Here is a 20,810-nt window from a genome sequence, read left to right on the forward strand (position 1 = left end):
GGGAAGATGGTGGGTGGGAGGAGCATATACCTCGTGGAGGATCACACCATAAAATTGTTAGTTTTAGCTCTAGAATCTTCTGAGAGAGTCAGCACAGGCGCAGACAATACCCATATGTGTGCATTCACAGAGGCCATGAAAAAGAAATGGGTGTTGTGCTTCTTAGTTATTGCACTTCAATGAATAAACCCAAATCAAAGTAAGACTATGTAAGAGACAAAACTACTTCTACTTGTCTAAAGATACATTTCATCAGTTGCCACTGTATTTTGTTTAGGAAAATCTTCAGAGAAAATTGCCATGTGCTGCTTGTGCAAAATGTCTCCATGTAATTAACCTATAAAGAGCCATAATCTGTCTCTTTACACTTTCCCAAGACAGTTGGCTAAAGAGCTGTCAGAATACTATCAGCTGCTGGCCTGAGGTAAAAAGTTAGGTTACTTACCTGTAACTTTGGTTCTTCTAGTGGTACTCTGTGAATTCACACAAATGGGTTATCCTGCACCTGCGCAGGAACATCCAGAAGATTCTAGAGCTTAAGAAAAAAGAGTCAATTAGCTCCCCCCATCTTCCTTTCAGTTCCCTAATCCGCCATTCCTGTAAGTAAGATAAGCATAGTATCACAGAACGGTACCGTGACGGATAGAGAGGAGGAAGGGTGGGATGTGTGAATTCACAGAGTACCACTAGAAGAACCAAAGTTACAGGTAAGTAACCTAACTTTCTTTGTAGTGGTCTCTGTGAATGCACACAAATGGGTGAATAGCAAGCTGTACTCACCGGCAGGAGGGCTGTCACGGTATCAAGGATGACAGTATCGCCCGTCCAAACGCCGCATCATTTTCGGCTCTGACGTCCAGTCGGTAGTGTCTAGCAAACGTCAGAGGGGTAGCCCAGGTGGCTGCTTTGCAAATGTTCTGCAGTTGGACACCTTTGAATAGGGCTGTCGAGGTGGAAACTGCTCTGGTGGAATGTGCCTTTAAGCATTCTGGAAGAGGTTTCTTGGCCAGCTGGTAAGCCAGGTGAATGAGCTGAACAATCCACCACAATACTGATTGAGAAGAAGCAGGAACACCTTTGCGTGGTCCATGGTAACATAAAGAGACGCTGAGAACGTCGAATGGACTTGGTGCGGTGTAGATAGAAGGCAAGGGCCCTTCTAACCTCGAGAGAATGAAGTTTGCGCTCCAGCGGTGTAGTTGGAGACGGGAAAAAGGTTGGAAGTACAATGGGCTGATTGACATGGAAATCTGACACCACCTTTGGGAGGAAGGAAATGTCCATGTACAGTATAAGGTAACCTTATCCGGGTGCATCTGTAGGTACGGAGGGTCCAACCTTAGGGCAGCAATCTTGCTTGTTCGTCGGGCTGAAGTAATGGCTACTAGGAATGCTGTCTCCAAGGAGAGAAGTTTTTTAGAGCACGTAGCCATTGGTTCAAATGGAGGTTTAGTAATGGCCTCTAAGACTAGCGGAAGGGACCATTGGGGTGCAATGGTTTGGGAGGGTGGTCATATACTTTGGAGACCCTATAAAAATCTTTTGAGTGTAGGGTCGGAAAAAAAGCCTTGCAGAGTATGAACGAGGAGGCTGGTGTGCTACAACCGCTGAAATGTAAACTTTAAGCACGGAGTGAGCAAGTCCCATATTGGGACAGCCGCTCAGAGTGGTCGATTTGACCAGATGAGCGGGATAGAACTCAAATAAATAAATAAATAAATAAATATTGAAGAGGAGCAGCAAAAAAAGGTAAGTACCGTTCGTAGAGAAGCTGGTACCGTGTTCAAGCCTTCAGATTGGGCAAACTTGGTAAATGCTTACCTTTTGCCTTCGTATAAGCGTGCAGTAGAGGGCTTTTGTGCATGGTCTAGCACCTCGCGGAAGCGGGGATTATCCTCCGTCAGGCGAAGGGACCAAACATCGGAATGGAGGGGAGCCCCGTCGTTCTGTGACAAGAGGGATGGTATCTGAGGTAGATGGTAAACTTCTTGTGCTATTTCTGATAGGTGAGCGAACCACGGTTGCCTCAGCCACCAAGGGGCGATGAGGATTGCATCTGTACCATACCATATTATCCTGGTTACAGTCCTGAGAAGCAGCGGTATTGGAGGGAACAGGTACGTTAGTTCCCCTGACCAAAGTAAGAGGAAGGCGTCTCCCAGGGAGGTGGCGTGCATGCCCGCCCTGGAACAGTATCGGACACACTTGGTGTAGCGATGGAACGCAAAGGTCCAGTGTGGGTTGTCCCCATTGTGTGCAGATATCGCAAAAAACTGTCTGGTTCAATTTCCACTCATGCATCCTGGTAGGGAGCTTGCTCAGGTGGTCCACTAGAGAATTGTCCTTGGAGGCGATGTGGATCGCCTGTGGGAAAAACATTGTGGGAGCAACACCATTCCAAAACTTGATGGTTAGCTGGAGGAGACGCGCTGATCGCGTTCCACCTTAACTGTTGATGTAGTGCATCACTATGGTATTGTCCATTACCAGTTGCACCGCACGACCTTGGATGCAAGGGAGAAAGGACTGAAAGCCTTCATGACAGCTATCAGTTCTAGCTGATTGATGTGCAAGGTCCTTTGGGTTGGGGTCCAAATACAGTGAGCACGGAGGTTCGGCAGTGTGCGCCCGAAACTGAGGGGCTGGCGTCGGTGATGACCTGTACGGACAGGTGAGGGGAGTGGAACGGTCTTCCCCGTGAGAGGTTGTTGGAGCTGGACCACCGGGCGAAATACCGTGTGACGTGAGGAGAAATTCTCAACCTCTTGGACTGTGGGCCTGTCACGGGATCGAACTGGATGATGAACCAAGACTGCAGGGGTCTGAGTTCGAGTCTGGCGTACAGTACCACCGCGGTAGTGGGTGCCATCGGCCCTAGAACATGTTGGATGTAGTGTGCTGTAAGTATGGCACACGGTTTGAGCTTGCGCACAGCTGCTTTGATCTTTCGAAGTCGTGTTGGGAGAAAAGCCTCTGTGCAGAGTCCAAGGTCGCTCCTATGTAGGAGGCTACCTGAGAAGGTATGAGATTGGTTTTTTTGCATTGATTTTTAGTCTTTTTTTTTTTTTTTTTTTTGGTGGACAGGGTGAATCTCGTGCCCGAGAGCACTCCGTGGTAGGATCGGGCCACCAGAAGCCAGTCGTCGATGTAAGGAAAAGATGTTCATCCTTTGGGTTCTGAGGTACGGAACGACTGGAGCCATGCATTTTGCACATGTCCTGTGGGCCGTTGAGAGCCCGAACGGTAAGGCAGTGAATTGGAAGGTATCGTGGTGGAACCGGAACCGGAGGGGTTTTGATGAGACGGGTGAAGTATGTACCGGTTGAGGTCTCTTAAGTCCATGATGGACCTTACGCCCCTATCGTTCTTGGGGACTGCAAAGTAGTGTGAGAAAATCCATTGGTATTGTCAGACAGAATTTGGATTATGACCTCTTTAGATAACAGGGATGAGATTTCCAAATGCAGCGGCTTGGAAAAAAGAGTAGGCCTGACTAAATTTGGTGGAGGGATGCGGAAAAATTCTATCCTATACCCGTGTTGAATGATACTAAGGACCCACTTATCAATAGTGATTTTTTTTATTGGGGGGGGAAATGGAAATAATCTTGTATAGGAGGGAGATTCATGAGAATAGCTTACCCCTATGGTGCTGAACTTGGTAAGTGCGGTCCTGCTGTTGCTTACTGTACTGAAAGGGCTGGTACTGACTAGACGATTGGTACTCAGGCTTTTTGCAGGCAGAATTGCGGTACCTATACAGTTGGTATGGTACGTAAGATTTCACTGTCTTTCTCATCTTATGGATATTGTAAATAATCTCATCAGTTTCAGAGTTGAACAGTCCTGCAGCATCGAAGGGAGGTTCCTCGACCTCACTTATGGTGTCTTCAAGGACGCTGGCTGTTCTAAGCCAGGCGTGGCATCTAACATCAATGGCAGTCAGCATGGATTTAGAAGTGATGTGAGCTCTATGTTTCGCAGCAAATCGCTGTTGCCTGGTAAGAATGTTAGCCTCTTCATAAACGTTGAGGGCTTCTGCTCTTGCGGGGTCAGGCAGTGATTGCAGTACTGGAGTTATCTTGTCCCACAAGTGTTTCTGATAGGCGCCCATGGTGGCCTGGTAGTTAGCACTTTTGGTCAACATTGCGGCAAACGAATGCAGCTTTTTCCCAAAGGTGACTGATTTCTTTCCGACTTTGTCAACAGTTGTAACTGGTGATCTGGTGCGGGATTTGTACTGAGTAGAGTCGACCACAATGGAATTGGGTGAAGGATACTTGGCCTGAAAGTCAGAGTCCGAACCATGAGTCTTATAGTGGTGCTCAAGCTTGCGTGGCACTTGTCAGTGTAGGAGGTTTGTCCCAAGAAGATTTTACCAGCTCAAACAGAGCAGGAATGAGACTGAGACTAGGAGGAGAGGTTCTGTCCTGCTCCATATCATGTAAGACAAGGTCCCATTCTTGTTGAGGCATTTGTGCATCGAGCTGCAGAGTTTTCGCCAACCACATAATGAGCTGTGCAGAGGATGAGAAGTGCTCTGATGAGGGCTGAGATGACGAGCCTTGGATGGCAGTATTAGGAGTGTCAGAGTCACTGGACACCGTAGATGGATTAGACGACTGTGAGGCGATCAAAGGAGAATGTCTCAGTACTGTGTCTTCTGGTACCATATCCACGTCCAATTGGGTGGACTGGGAGAAGGGCACGTTATCGTGGGCATCAGGACCGGAGTAGAGCATCGTAGCTCGAACCGAAGTGTCCACCACTGTACCTAGCACGCTTGGGAAGCACTGTAGGTACCTGGGGAAATTGCCCCTTGCGAGATGGTGGTTGAAATGTAGAAAAGTCCTGTGAAGTATGTGGCTGACACGGGATAGCCATGGTATGGAGCCACTGTACTTGTGCCTGAAGCTCCGACTGACAGACGTAGCCTTGGTATGGATACGGTTGGAACGGAGCATAACAAGAGTGGCCAAACTCTGGTAGTCCTTGAGGATGGTACCCATCACCTCCATCCCGAGGCTGGTACGGAGCGATATTTTTGCGCTTAGCAGTACGCTTCCTAGGAGTTTCATGATCAGACTCCTGTTCGGATGAAAACTCGGTATCAGCCCGCCCTGAGTATCGAGGGCTTGGATGGGCAACGGCCCGGCTGGCGTCTGGCTCAGCCTCAAATCGGCCCAAGTTTGGCAACGTGCACATATTGTCCTGAGCCACCAGGGCTAAAGGACTGTGCTTCTCTGCATCAGAGAGTCCAAATGCTTCCCTCGAGGACTCCTCGAGCAATATCGAAGGAGCGGGAGGAGGTACAACAGGCAACGTAGCCAGTTTCTCTGCTGTCTTAGGCTTATCAGTAGCCTTCTTTTCCGCAGGGCGAAAAAGCATTTCGGGTTTTAGCTGTTTGGAAGCGTCCTCAGCCTTGACCGGCCCAGAGACGGTAAGCAGCGGTTGATCAGCCAAAAAATCCTGTTTAGAAGCCTCAGCACACGGCGGGGACACTGCTGTGAGGGAGGCGCTTTCCATGTTTGGAGACAGAGCCTTTTCGTAAAGGAAAGCTCGAAGTCTTTGGCACCTCGACTTAATTGCTTGCTTTGAAAAACCTTTGCAAGCAGGGCAAGACTGATCTTGGTGTGATTCTCCAAGACAAAACAAACATTTATCATGTCCATCAGATAAAGGGATCTTTTGAGAACTAACGACACACTGCTTGAAGCCCCGAGGGGCCATACACAAAAGAGAAAAAAGGGGAATCGTCAATGGGGGGGGGGGAACACGACAGAACACAAGAAGTAACTCAAAATCAACAAGTTCTGTCGAATAACCGTTAAAGTAAGATAAAGTAAATAATAAAACAAGAGAAAAAGGGTAGCTAGCTAGCTAAGTACTTAACGGTCCATAGCTCTCTTCCTACGTCCTACAGGAACGGCGGAAAAAGAGGAAAGGAAAGGAAGATGGAGGAGGCGGGGCTTATATACCCCACAGGGGGGAAGCTAACTGACTCTTTTTTCTTAAGCTCTAGAATCTTCCGGACGTTCTTGCGCAGGCACAGGATAACCCATTTGTGTGCATTCACAGAGACCACTACGAAGAAAATAAAGTTAACAGAAACAACTTGCTCTCAGTGCTGTTTGCTCTCACTCTTTTGCCAACTCCAGCAGGAAACTGATTAAACAAAGGAGAGAAAATAAGACTACAAAAGCATGCAGCCTGTTTTAGTAACCGCCACAAAGAATAGTACATCATAAATCTCAGAAATAGTAAAGGGCTACTACCTGTACAAATGAGGCAGTGTTCCTAGCTCTCTATATGAACACAGAAAATGTTTCCTGTTGACAGGACCGTTCATATCTTTGTTAGCAACAGCCTTTCAAAAACCCACATGTCATAAATGAAGGAGATAAATGTGAGTACCAGCAAATTCACATTAAATAAGATTCATATCTGCCATTGCAAATCATTGATCTTACTTCATATTACAACTGCAGAGTGGATCCTTTTTCCCACATTCTTCTCTTCAACCACATTTAAAAGTATGATCAATTTAATTCAGTCACTTTTTGTGATTTTTCCATTTCTCCATACAAAGACAACAGTTAGAATCTTACTGAATTTGAGCAATATAAATCCCAAAGTGGATTGCTGGTGTATGCAGTAGTTCTGGCTGGCTGTCGCATGCTCAGGGATGCCCAGATCACATCTTCAGCTGTGTGCCAGAGCACAAGACAATATAACGAGAGAAACTGGAAAACCTTCTTGCACATTTTCCTTTACACTTGCATTATTTCACAATAGGATCTGGACATTATGTATAAATCTAGCATTTTAAAAAGTTTCATACATCCATGGCAGCTTACAACATAGTCAAATATCAAGATAATTATATCAGTGTAGGTAGCAGAAGAAAAACAGCAGTAAACCAAAATCATCATGTGCTGTTTGTGCAAAATGTTTCCATCCAATTAACCTATAAAGAACCATTAGCTGTCCCTTTCTGATTTCCTAAAACCACTGCATTGAATCTGCTGAAAAGATGTCAGAATGCTATAACCTGCTGGTTTGAGGTACAAAACATACAGCAGTATTGAAGCCATATATATAACCCCTGTAACTAAAAGGTAAGCAAGGATAGTGCATTTATATTGCAACAGGAGTGAACTATTATAGTGTATTTGCTATGGAACTTAATTATGCCTTAGTTATTGCAAAAAGAAATCAACTGAATTATTTCCAACTACTTGCTAAGTCTGAGTCAGAGGTGCCTGACTGCTGTTTCCTCTTTCTCACATGACCTTGTCTGTCTGCTCTAGGATAGGTCACACATGTATTATCTTTGAAATATATGTTTTTCAGCAAACACATGAGCAAAATCTAGTTCTAAATAAAGATAGCAACAAAAAATCATAAGAGAAAAGAAATGATATTGATTTTGCTGCTGAGCCTGCTCTATTAGCCTTTTCTACCCAGTCACTGCCGGTTGGTTACCTCCTCTGCTCACTCAGAAAAAACTCCTAGGGTATATGTGGACAAGTATTATCTCTTTTCGGCACCATGTGCCTTCTTCTTAAATGCTGCAATACACACACACACACACACCTCTTGTAGGGAAAACTGGAGTGCACATGATAGTGAGCAATGGTGAAGCACAGAGCAGTCTTATGAGCACACAAAGGCACCATGTCCAGCCTGAGATGACTGGCAACAGAAAGCTCTGGAAATGCTGAAGAGATCTTGAAAGATAGAGCAGTTACACTCTGACAGCAAGGTGAAAGGTTTTGCACATCTACAGAACAGTACAGTATTAGAACATTTTGTTATATGCAGAGGTAATTTTTAAATGGCATAATTTTATTATTCATTTCATGTACAGTACAAAAGTAGGAGGAAGCCACAACTCATTAAACATGCTCTTCTATGCCAGAGATATTTGGAAGTTTACAGAAAAGAGAAAACTGGAAAAAAGATAAATAGTTTTTTTACAGCAGTCTTTAAGACGCAGATTGTAAAAATCTTTTTCATCAGAATTACAGAGAGGCATGATACAAATGATCTATTTCATAGGGAGCCAAATTCCCAAACCAAATAACAGAGACAAATGACATTTCACTATGGAAGAAATGGAAGGATCTCAACCGCAATTACCTTTAAATCTGCAAAAAATTATTTAGAATAGTCCCCAGATAAGCTGTTATTCTACATTCAGGGTGGTTTCTCCCTTGGGAAGGAAACATTACTTGTAACTCTTTACTTTCTTAATTTTACTACCTTTTTCTTTTGATTATGTCTCTAGCTTGGCCGCTTCTTTGACAAAGTGGAGAACAGTCATAAACAGCTGCTAAAATCTTCTAAAACTCAATCCTTTCTATGACTCTCAGTACCTAAGTGATTTCCATAATGAACATAATTACCAAAAAGGGATACAAAGTAAACGTTTCTGTGTTCTCACAAGTTAACAAATTTCAAGCGTGAAATTTCAAACCACATATTTTCTTAAATAATCTGCTTTCCAACAAACATAATGCATCAAGTATGCTCTGCATTTTCTCTACATATCTGGCTTTCTATGACCTCAAATTGTGACTAGGTTGGTCAGAAAGTCTCTAAATATCTGACAAAAGGCCAGCATTTGCACATACAATAATTGAGCACATTAAGGCTGGATATCCTCAATACAGTGGTGCCTTGCTTAATTGGCGCCCCGTTTAACGACGAATCCGCATAGCGATGTGGATTTTGCGATCGCATTGCAATGTTCCCATTTTCCCCCAGCTGACCGGCGGGAGCTTCGGAAGGACCACAGGGGAGCCCTCCCCCGCAATCTTTCCGAAACTCCCGCCGGCCAGCTGGGCGAAAATGCTGGCAGGGGCTTTGGGAGGACCGCGGGGGAGCCCTCCCCCGCGGTCCTCCCAAAGGCCCGATTTTCACACAGCTGATCGGCAGTTCCAAAATGGCCACCCGCTGTGTTGCCTCGCTTTAGAGGCACCGAAAATGGCCACCCCTATGGAGGATTTTCACATAAGTTGAGTTTTTAAGCCCATAGGAACGCATTAAACGCTTTTTAATGCATTCCGATGGGCTTTTTTATTTTGCATAGCGATGTTTCCGGATAACGACAATTTATCCGGAACGGATTATCATCGCTATGTGGAGCACCACTGTACCATCAGCCTGGGAGGCTTAGCTAGAGAGCCCACCGTGCAGCAGAAGTTATTAAAGAAGCACATCCAAATCATCTTCAACATCCGGAATATGCATTCCACAAACTGAAATTCTAAAGCACAGACCCGGTCAGACCCTGAGCTTGATATAAGAAAAGGAAAAAAAAGAAAAATGAAAATGAAAAAGAAGAGCCCTCCTGGACAGTGGCCAATACTTCAACTGACAAAATATTTAAGACAAAAAGAAAACATACTGTTCACTTCTAGTGATAATTATTTACAAACAAAATCTACATGGCAATGTGAGTTTAGAATGAGTCATTTAATATAAAAATTGACAGCACTCCATGTGAAGACACTGGGGGGAAAGGAACCTGAATGCCTTAAGTATGCAGTGACTGTCTTCCATCTTCTTATGCATGACAAAATAGCATAAGACAACTTTGAATTTCAGCAGAAAAAGAAGAAAAAGCGGCACTTATCCTTTGTATTTTGTCAGGGTTCTGTCTTTCCCTGTTATGATCTCTGACAGAAATAATTTGCTCAGCAAGGTTTTTGTATAAGTAAATCCTAATGCAAACATTGCTTTAAATGTATTAAACCTATTTGTTACTCCAGTGTTTACCTGTCTATATGTAAAATGACAGATGCTAGGAAAGCCTACTTCGCTGTCCGGAAAAGCGAATCATCCAATCAGCAGGCAGAACTTTTCTGTATAGTATGCAACCTATCCGAAATTGGCCACAATGATTGGCCTCCATCTAGCATTTCTTGTAACCAATTTGCAGCATTTTAAAAATCAAAAGTGGAGGCCATCCGCCGGGATCTTGCACCCTATTTGAAAACAGTGGATCGAGCTGAGACGTGCAGCACCTTGTTAATTGAGAATTACTCAGTTTCAACCTGTGACATCCAGAGAGGTGGACAAGATCTTTGATCGCTGCCGAACCACTACCTCTTCCCTTGACCCTTGCCCGGCCTGGCTAATCAAAGCTTCCAGGCCGGTGATAACTGAATGGGCCACTGAAATAATAAATGAGTCTCTGGAAACACTCATTAGACCCATTAGAAAGAAACCAAGCTTGGCAGTGGACAACATTGGCAATTATAGGCACATTGCCAAAGTTTCTTTTCTCAGAAAGGAAGTTGAGAGGGTGGTGACCGACCAGCTTCAGGCTCTTCAGGCTCTCTTGGCTGAAACCGATGCCCTGGATCAGTTTCAGTCGGGCTTCAGGCCACACCACAGCACGGAAACGGCATTGGTGGCCCTGCTGGATGACCTACTTAAGGAGGCTGAGAGGCACAAAATGTCCTCGCTCGTCCTTCTTGATATCTCAGCCGCCTTTGATACCGTCAACCACGGTATCCTCCTGGGGAGGCTCTCCGAGTTGGGGATTGGTGGCCTTGCTCTCGCTTGGCTCTGGTCCTTCTTGGAGGGCCATCCTCAGAGAGTGCAGCTTGGTGAGAATGTATCAGCCCTGTAGTCCCTCAGTTGTGGGGTTCCGCAGGGTTCAACCATCTCCCCAGTGCTGTTTAACATCTATATGAGGTCGTTGGAGGGGGGGTTTCATCTGGGGATGTGGAGCTTCATGTCACCAATACGCTGATGACACCCAGCTCTACATCTTCTTTTTTCCATCTGCAGTGGATGCCGTTCTGTCCCTTGGGTGCTGCCTGGAGGCCGTTCCGCAATGGATGCAGTCGAATGGACTAAGGTTGAACCCAGACAAGATGGAGGTTCTGCGTGTGGGGGCCCCCAATGTCAGTGGTTTAGGGAACTCCCTCTCTTTGGGGGGGGGTGACTCTTACCACAAAGAATTTCGGTCTGCAGTCTGGGGGGTTCATCTTGACCTGGCGCTTACCATGGAGACCCAGGTAGTGTCTGTGGTTCGGTCTGCCCATTTACATCTTCGGCAGATCGCCCAGCTGCATCCCTATCTAGACACGGGGTGCTCACTATGCTAGTCCATGTGCTAGTAGTCTCAAGAATAGACTACTGTAATGCTCTCTATGTGGGGCTTCCTCTGAAATTGATGCAGAAGCTTCAGATGGTCTAGAACACAGCAGCCAGGCTATAAACAGGGTTAGAAAGATTTCACCATTTCCCCCCACTCTGGCCACTTTACACTGGCTACCTATTCGCTTTCGCATTGATTTCAAGGTGTTAACCATTACATATAAAGCCCTTAACGGTTTAGGCCTTCTGGCAGTGGCCCCTCAGCTTTGGAACAACTTACTTGCTCAGATCCATATGGCTCCCTCGCTGAGGGCCTTCAAGACTAACTTGAAGACATGGCTATACAGGCAGGCCTTCCCTGCAGCTATTACCTAGCCTATCTCCCCCTTTTTTCTTTTCTCTCCTTCTTCTTCCTCTTCTTTTTTTCCCTTTTTCTTTTTCTTTTCCCATCTTGGATTAATCTGGATTTTATCTTAGTTTATTTTTTATATTATATGTAAACCACCCAGAGTAGACCGTTCTAGATGGGCAGTATATAAATCTAATAAACAAACAAACAAACAAACAAATAACACTCTATCCATTTCAAAACTCTATGTCTAACTCCTCCTGCTGAGTCTCTTATATGTACCTCATGACTCCACCCCTCCACCCCTCCCATTGGTCTATGCAAATAGCACTTGAATAATCATTACATGGGCGAACACCATGATGTCTTATAGACCAGTGGTCCCCAACTTTTTCCGAACCATGGACTGGATGGGGGTGCAGTCTGTGTGCGGGGGGGCATGCACAGGTGGGCGGGGCATGCTCACATGCACACACGGATCGGCAAGGCACCAGTGCATGCGGGAGGGCATGCGTGGGGGAGTGCATGCGGGAGGGCGGGAGATCTCTGTCTGCGGCCCAATCCTGCCAAAGTCACAGACCAGCACAGGGCTGTGGACCGGGGGGGAGTTGGGGACCCCTGCTATAGACCATTTCGACTGTTGCTATTGATGTTGTCAACATTCAGGCTGCCCTTTGCTATGTAAAGCTTGGCATCCTTTTTCCCACTACGCAGACATGGTATTGTGCAACAATATCAGGATTTTTCCTAGCTTTTTGAACCAAGGGTACAGAAGCACAATATCCCACATTCACAAACTGAAGATTACTGTAGACTTGAATTATTTAAGTCTGATTACGTTTTCCAGCTACTTAATGGCACAAACCACATGTGATAAATCCTAGCCAATCCTATTCCAAAAACAACATTAAACACTTCTGCTCTTGTGCATACAGTGCTATGATTATTTTAAAGAAAAACAGTGCTATGTTGAAACACAGGACCCATTTACAAAGCATATAGTTGCGAATATAGTATCAAGAGGTAAAACTCTATACTGAAGAATGAGATCTACCTTCTACAACCTCTATATTTAGACATACTGTACAAAGAAATTCACCATGTTTTGAATACAGTATACTGCACAATTAGAACAAAAATATTGAAATCCTGTTGTGCAACTCCACATGCACAATGGAAATGACATCATTTGTGGCAAATCACTGGTGATTAAAAACAATTTCAAGGTGCATGTGATGTGAACAAATGTGAAAGAATCATATACATTCTAACATCCCCCCAAAATGCCTTTAATCAGAGATGATTTGCCACTGACAGTGACATCAGCAGCACTGTAGGGTTGCGTAACAGGATTTTACCCAATGTATGCCTGCAACTCATTTTTAGTCATACATCTAATAATTATTATTATGCACTGTTAAGCCATTTCCAACTTATAGCAACCTTTTCTGGGATTTTCTATGTGTAGAGTACTCAGAGGTGGCTTATAATTCACTTCGTCTAGAATTTTAAAAGCTTGCTCAAGACTACAAAGGGTTGGTCTTCTTACAGTAGACACAGTGGGGAACTGAAGTACACTTCCCCCATGAATTCAATGGATCTGAGCAGCATGGTTTTCATTACACACGTTTTCCCCCTAATCCATCCATCCATCCATCTTATGCTGTTATTTGACTCCAGTAAATGGCTTGAGAAAGGTAGGCTTTGGGCTTACCTAGGGCCCTGTTGTTGGCCATGGAGCAGCCCCTGGTATGATGACTGAAGCCTGGCTGGTCCCCTCACTGCATGGTAACTCCATGTGACAACCGGGTAGAGCACTAGGGCAATGGTTCCCAACCTTTTCTGAACCATGGACTGGTTGGGGGACGGGGTCCATGCGCAGGTGGGTGGGGCATGCTTGCGCATGTGCAGGGCACATTTGCACACATGGGCGGGGTGCACTCACGAGTGGGCAGGGTGCACTTGTGGGCGGGGCACTTGTGCTTGTGGGTGGGGAGGCCCTGCATGCATGTCGGAGTGCATGGGGGGAGTGTGTGCAGGGGGGGGAGGAGATTTGTCTCTGTGGCCCAGTCTTGCCAAGGCCACAGACTGGCACCAGGCCGCGGACCGGGAGTTGGGGACCCCTGTGCTAGGGCATACCAGGAAGTTAATGATGGTCAGGGGGGTCTGTGTATGTGTGTGTATCAATCAGTTTTTTATACATTTGAGAGGGGCATAAGATTTACACGCAGATTTTGAACTATACAAGGATCCAGTGCAACTAACCCCAGAGTTGATGAAGGGAGACATGTATAACCTCACGAGAAGCAATCATCCCTTAGAAAGCTCACAAGAAAAATCCTCAAGCAATCAGATTTCCTAAGAAAAGTTACAACTCTATCTGCAGTACTTTCCTACTATACAGAGAATATTCTGCAGCCAAGTACTCAACTCACTGAGATTTATAGCCAGCTAATCATGCTTCTACAGGAGGACCTTTGAAGAGTTTGCTGATTTGGCAACATATATTTTTAAAATCAATTATATACAGTATTTTGGTTTTTCAAAGATGGGAATAGGGGTTCCCAAGCACATCCAATTTAAAGATAACAGAATATAACTCATTCAAATATGTTGCAATAGTTTCTATCAAAGAAGAGTCTAAGATCAAAGTTCCTCCACCCTACAGAATTTTCCAATGTATTACTTTTATTTTCCAGAAATACTGGTTTCAGTAGCAACATGTTTGCCTACATTTTGTTTAGTGACATAAATCTTGTATTTTCAAAAGTTTGTTCATTTATCTGGAAGATCACTACTGCAAATAGAAGCAAAAATGTGCATGGGTACTACTGGTTTCCCAACCTAACTGGTATTATTTCAAAATCAGGTTTCCAACGCCCTAATAAGGGCCACTGGTAATTAGATTTTAGTAGTAGCTCATCATTAGATGTTGCTGGATTTGTCAGTTTAGCATGTCATACAACTCCAACAATCCTTCCTCTCTGTCTATGAATAAAGCAGCTCATCTACTTTCTGTCAGGGTTCACTCAATTTTTTTCTTTCACCACCACAAAAAATATACATTATAACGTGTATCAATGTATGAGCATGTTAGAAGAATTTCATACTGGCTTAGATAAACAACAATATAAAATAAGGCAACAAACAACACATGCTGGACATATTCTTTTAACAATTATTACTGGAAGGCTGTAATTGTGAAATTGATATCCTCTGTCTTCAAAAAGGGGAGTTCCATTTCCATAAGGGTCCAAGTGAGTACTGGGCTGAATGAATATTGGAATGGAGGAATGAAAAAAGGGCAGTGTCCAAAAAATTGGGCAGAACAAGAACAGTGAGAACAGCAAGTCAGGGTCTACATTCAAGAGCTACGCTCTGATACACAAGCAAAGTTAAAAGGCAAGTATCTTTATACTAGTTTAAAGATGGGCACAAACCTCAATTCGGAGGTTTGTGCTGATTTGTACGCACAGCACCACAGGTGCCGCACATTCCTATCCCTTGACTCCCCGGTCAATGACCCACTCACCAGCCAGCACACACTTCTCTCCTCCTCCTCTTTGGCTGTTTGACCAATTCCTGACAGAAGCCCAGGATTGTGTGTCCAGCCTCCCTGTCTGAGTGGGTGATCAGGGAAGCTTGTGCTCCTGCCAGAGACTGGTCGAAGAGCTAAAGAGGAGAGGAGTGCACATCGGCTGGTGAATGAGGGAATCCAGCTGGGGAGGCGAGGGAAGGGAATGTGTGGCACCGCATAAAAACTAGGTTCATGCCCATCTCTATACTAGTTTGAACACCTACAAGGAAAGGCACACTTCTTTCTTACACACAAGCAATTATGTTTCTAAACTCAGTATCTTTGCACATCAACTAAGCCAAATCAGGATGAGTTGACCCTGCAAATAAACTAGAAAAGTATACAGTTAGTCCTATGTTCAGGGGATAGCTCAATCTTCTGCATCAGCACATGTTTATCTAACAACTCCCAACAGACAGTGTGCATAACTAAAGACAGAAATAGCTCCAGGTTATTTATTATTTCAAAGGGTTTACATGTCAGAGGTGCTAGGGATCAGTTTTACACAATGGAGGAAACTAGCCACTCATGGAAAATTACAGAAACCTCAGCAAAACAATTAGACGCAATCAAGGAACAGTTTAAAAGGATGAAGTAAGGGTTTTGTTAGGGGTGCTTAAAGAATATAGGTGGTCCTGGAGAAGCCAAGGAGCAGGCACTTTGACCTCAAAGGCCACTCCCTTAATTCTCCTCTCTAGCTACCAAAAGATAGGTGCTCAGTGCGTAAAACATTTCATTCACAAATACATACAGAGAGAGACTTTTCAAAGCTTCCATCATGTTTAATTTTGACTGCAGTAGCTTCATTCAAGTAGAGTTTAAACCCCATGCTTCGCCCACTCTAAACTGCTCCTCCTATGCAAACATCAAAGCCACATCAAAGCCAATACAGAAGACTATAGGCACCTGTATTCTCGCCCAGTTACACCCACAATAGTTTACATTGTACTGCTAATGGTGCTTATGAGGGGAGGAAAAGAGGAAAATATTTTTAAAATTCTACCAAAATAATTTCAATTCTGCTGGTTGCTTTGAAAGGTGTTTTTTGGTCTTGCTCTCATATGCACAAAGAGATTCACTTTGTTGCTGTTGTTTAGTCGTTAAGTCGTGTCCGACTCTTTGTGACCCCATCGACCAGAGCATGACAGGTCCTCCTGTCTTCCACTGCCTACAGGAGTAGGGTCAAATTCATGTTGGTCGCTTCAATGACACTGTCCAACCATCTTGTCCTCTGTTGTCCCCTTCTCCTCTTGCCCTCACACCTTCCCAACATCAGGGACTTTTCCAGAGAGTCTTCTCATGAGATGGCCAAAGTATTGGAGCCTCAGCTTCAGGATCTGTCCTTCCAGTGAGAACTCAGGAATGATTTCCTTTAGAATGGATAGATTTGTTCTCTTTGCAGTCCAGGGGACTCTCAAGAGTCTCCTCCAGCACCACAATTCAAAAGCATCAATTCTTCGGCGGTCAGCCTTCTTTATTGTCCAGCTCTCGCTTCCATACATCACTACTGGAAAAACCATAGCTTTGACTATGCGGACCTTTGTTGACAAGGTGATGTCTCTGCTTTTTAAGATGCTGTCTACGTTTGTCATCACTTTCCTCCCAAGAAACAGGCGTCTTTTCGGGGCTGCTCTCACTATTTGCAGTGATCATGGAGCCCAAGAAAATAAAATCTGTCACTGCCTCCATATCTTCCCCTTCTTTTTGCCAGGAGGTGATCGGACCAGTGGCCATGATCTTGGTTGTTGTTGTTTTGTTGTCACTGTTTTGATGTTGAGCTTCAGACCATTTTTTGCGCTCTCCTCTTTCACCCTCATTACAAGGTTCCTTAATTCCTCCTCACTTTCTGCCATCAGAGTGGTATCATCTGCATATCTGAGGTTGAGATTTCTTCCAGTATGTCCATTTCCTCTCATTACATTTAAACTTAATTTTCGGATTCATCCAGTCCAGCCTTTCACATGAGGTATTCTGCATATAAGTTAAATAAGCAGGGGGACAATATACAGCCTTGTTGTACTCCTTTCCCCATTTTGAACCAATCAATTGTTCCATATCCAGTTCTAACTGTTGCTTTCTGTCCCTCATACAGATTTCTCAGCAGACAGATAAGGTGGTCAGGCACTCCTATTTCTTTAAGAACTTGCCATAGTTTGTTGTGGTCCACACAGTCAAAGGCTTTTGCGTAGTCAATGAAGCAGAAGTAGATGTTTTTCTGGAACTCTCTGGCTTTCTCCATAATCCAGCACATGTTAGCAATTTGATCTTGCGCTCCTCTGTCCCTTCGAAATCCAGTTTGTATTTCTGGGAGTTCTTGGTCCACATATTGCTGACGTCTACCTTGGACGATTTTGAGCATAACCTTGCTAGCGCGTGAAATGAGTGCAATTGTACAGTAGTTGGAGCATTCTTTGGCACTGCCCTTCTTTGGGATTGGGATGTAGGCTGATCTTTTCCAGTCCTCTTGCCCCTGCTGAGTTTTCCAAACTTGCTGGCATATTGAGTGTAGCACCTTAACAGCGTCATCTTTTAAGATTTTAAATAGTTCCACTGGAATGCCATCACCTCCACTGGCCTTGTTGTTAGCCAGGCTTTCTAAGGGCCACTTGACTTCACTGTTCAGGATGTCTGGCTCTAGGTCAGCAACCACACTATCTGGGTTCTCTGGGTGCTGCATGTGTTGCTCTCAAACTAACAGCATATGGGCCAAGGTTTGACAAATTATCAGCATGCATATAACATCAAAAACCACATTGTGCAAGAGCATATCAAGTTGAGTACCCCTTATAAAAAAATATATGAATATAATTATTTTAAAAGATTGTATAAATTACCTGGCTTGTATTACTTTAATATTTGTTTCCATTTACCAGAGTTAATGGTTATTTTTCAATAAAAAGTGTTTGTATCATTGAAAGTTCTGTTGTTTTGAAGACAAAACGTGATGATTAATCCGAACAACTGTATGAGTTGTTTTTTCTAAACTAAAACATCAGTATTCAGATTAAATTGCAGTGTTGGAACTTCAAAAGAAATAATTTGGTTTTGTGTCGCTGTTTGGGCACTCGAGCTCAAAAAAGTTAGCCATGACTGGTCTAGACACTCTCATCACTACACCATGCCATCCTATATAAAAAGGAGGATCGGCTGAAAACATCACATACTTCCTCTCCCAGATCTACTTTTCCCCAGAACAGCAACATTAAAAAAAAACATTAAAATTTTTAATTCCACCAGCAGCCCCTAATCCCTAAAGGCTAATTACCACTACATGGATTCACCAGGTAGGTGGGGCTCGTTAGCCTTGGAAGGCAGCCCATCTAGGAGAAAGAAAAGTCCGATTTCAAATCTCCACTGCCTTGTGGCTATATTCACTGATGGAAAAGGCTTTAGGAGTTAACCTCGAGGCAAAATCTGGAGTCCCTGAGGCAGTTCGTGACTCTGCACAGTCAGACTCTGGCAATTCCCGCAACATCGCTGGAACCATTTGTATTGGCTCTTGCCTTTCCATTGGACTACTTCAGTGACGTGGAGTGGGGGCATTCACTGCTTGGGTAACAGCCTATCCTACACATTATTTTATCCAGGCTTCATGCTCTGGAGGGGACACTCCAGCTTCGCATACAGCGTCAAAACAACACGGGAAGTAGCAGTTACTGGTTATAAGTCTTTGCTCAATTGGTGTAGAGCATGACGCCAGGAGCTACTTGCGACAGTGGGAGAGGTCTTCGAACAAGCAAACCCCCCCAAGACCCATCGGAAATAACAATAATAACAACAAAACAATAACAACAAAACAAAACAAAACAAAAACAAAACAACAACAACAACAACAAAATAATAATAATAATAATAATAATAAGAATAAGAAGAATAATAAGAATAAGAATAAGAATAATAAGAATAAGAATAAGAATAAGAATAAGAATAAGAATAAGAATAAGAATAAGAATAAGAATAAGAATAAGAATAAGAATAATTTAAAAAAAACCCCAAGACCCATCGGAAATGGGTAGTTTCGTAAACTCAGCAGTTTACAAAAGAGTGGTAAAAGAATATGCACACAATAAAGCTAAACAGAACTGTTGACAGGCATGTAAAGACCAGAACATCACTAACACATTATTAAGACTAAAAATATATATAATTAATTAGGAATCATTATCCATAACAGTTCAGCGAGTGACATCAATATGGTTTTCCTGTAGTCATCTTTTAAAGAGATATATTTGGATTTCTGCACTGAGCAGGGAGTTGACTCAGTGGTCTTATAGACTCCTTCCAACTCAGTTATTCTATGATTCTGTGATTAGCATGTTTTCCGATTAAATGACAACAGCACCTTTTTCTATATTGGAAGGAAGTGGATTGTCACCCAGGAAGACTCACACTGAAATAAACCTAATTTCTAGTCAGTAACTTTAATCTAGGGCAGGGGTCTCCAAACTTTTGACCATAAGGGCCACACCAGATATTGTCAAGGTTTTAAAGGGCTGAAAAAACAGGAATGTGTGTGCGTGCACATGCATGGCTGCATGCATGCCCCCTGCACAGATGCCCCCCGCATGCATGGATGCCTCCACACAAACGCCCCTGTCTGCCCCCTCCCTGTGTGCGCACAGGTTGAAGCGAATAGGCCAGACAAAATGATAAGGCGGGCCAGATATGGCCCACAGGCCTTAATTTGGAGACCCCTTAACTAGGACAGTAATGTCTGAACATCTTCATACCATGCCAAATTTAGAACTAAATTATTTGGACTATGAGACCAAATGGAATGTAGGCATTGTCCAGGTACAAATAAATCCCTGAAGAAGAGTGTATATGTGCCAGGGTACTGGTGACAGAAATGGACAAAGGTAAGTGAATTGTCTGGCCTATTTGCTTCAGCCTGTGCATGTGCAGGGGGGGGCAGGCGGGGACGTTCATGTGGAGGGCATCTGTGCAGGGGGCATGCATGTGCATGCACACACACTCCAGTGCTAGCTGGAAGGACAGATCCTGAAGCTGAGGCTCCAATACTTTGGCCATCTCATGCGAAAGGCTGGACTGGATGGACCCCAAACCGGAATTAAGATTAATGTAATGAGAGGAAATGGACATACTGGAAGAAATATCAACCTCAGATATGCAGATGATACCACTCTGATGACAGAAATTGAGGAGGAATTAAAAAACCTCTTAATGAGGGTGAAAGAGGAGAGCACAAAAATGGTCTGAAGCTCAACATCAAAAAACCAAGATCATGGCCACTGATCCCATCACCTCCTGGCATGCATGTATGCATTCATTCATTGAGCGTATATGCTGCCCATTTAGACATAGTGTACTCTGGGAAGCTCACAAAACGCAGAATAAAAATAATATCAAATAACAATTTACAACATTTACACAAAACAAAGTAGATAAAAGAGAAAAGGAGAAAGCTACGTAGTGCCCGGAGGGAAGGCCTGTCTATATAACCAGGTCTTGAGTTGGTTTTTGAAAGTGCCCAGCGAGAGGGCCAGACGAATCTCGGGAGGGAGCTTGTTCCAGAGCCTGGGAGCCACTGCCGAGAAGGCCCGGTGTCTTGTTTTTTCTTTCCGGGGGCCCCTCGGCATTAGGCTCCTCAGTCGCCCCTCCTGGCTAGATCAGGTGATACGAGTAGATCTTGGTGGGAGGAGGCGTTCCGCCAAGTACTGAGGTCCTAAACTGTTTAGCACTTTGTGTGTGAGCAGTAGAACTTTGAAATCAACGTGGAATCGAATGGGCAGCTAATGCAATGTGGCCA

At 44.1% G+C, this 20,810-nt stretch overlaps 1 protein-coding gene across 3 annotated transcripts in view; it reads right to left on the reverse strand.

Annotated features, from left to right (window-relative positions):
* Positions 1-20,810, reverse strand: part of ZNRF2 (zinc and ring finger 2) — a 164,334-nt gene that overhangs the window by 126,961 nt on the left and 16,563 nt on the right. The gene's annotated exons all lie outside the window — the stretch shown is intronic.

Source organism: Pogona vitticeps, chromosome 6 (assembly GCF_051106095.1).
Source record: "Pogona vitticeps strain Pit_001003342236 chromosome 6, PviZW2.1, whole genome shotgun sequence".
Classification (NCBI taxonomy): domain Eukaryota; kingdom Metazoa; phylum Chordata; class Lepidosauria; order Squamata; family Agamidae; genus Pogona; species Pogona vitticeps.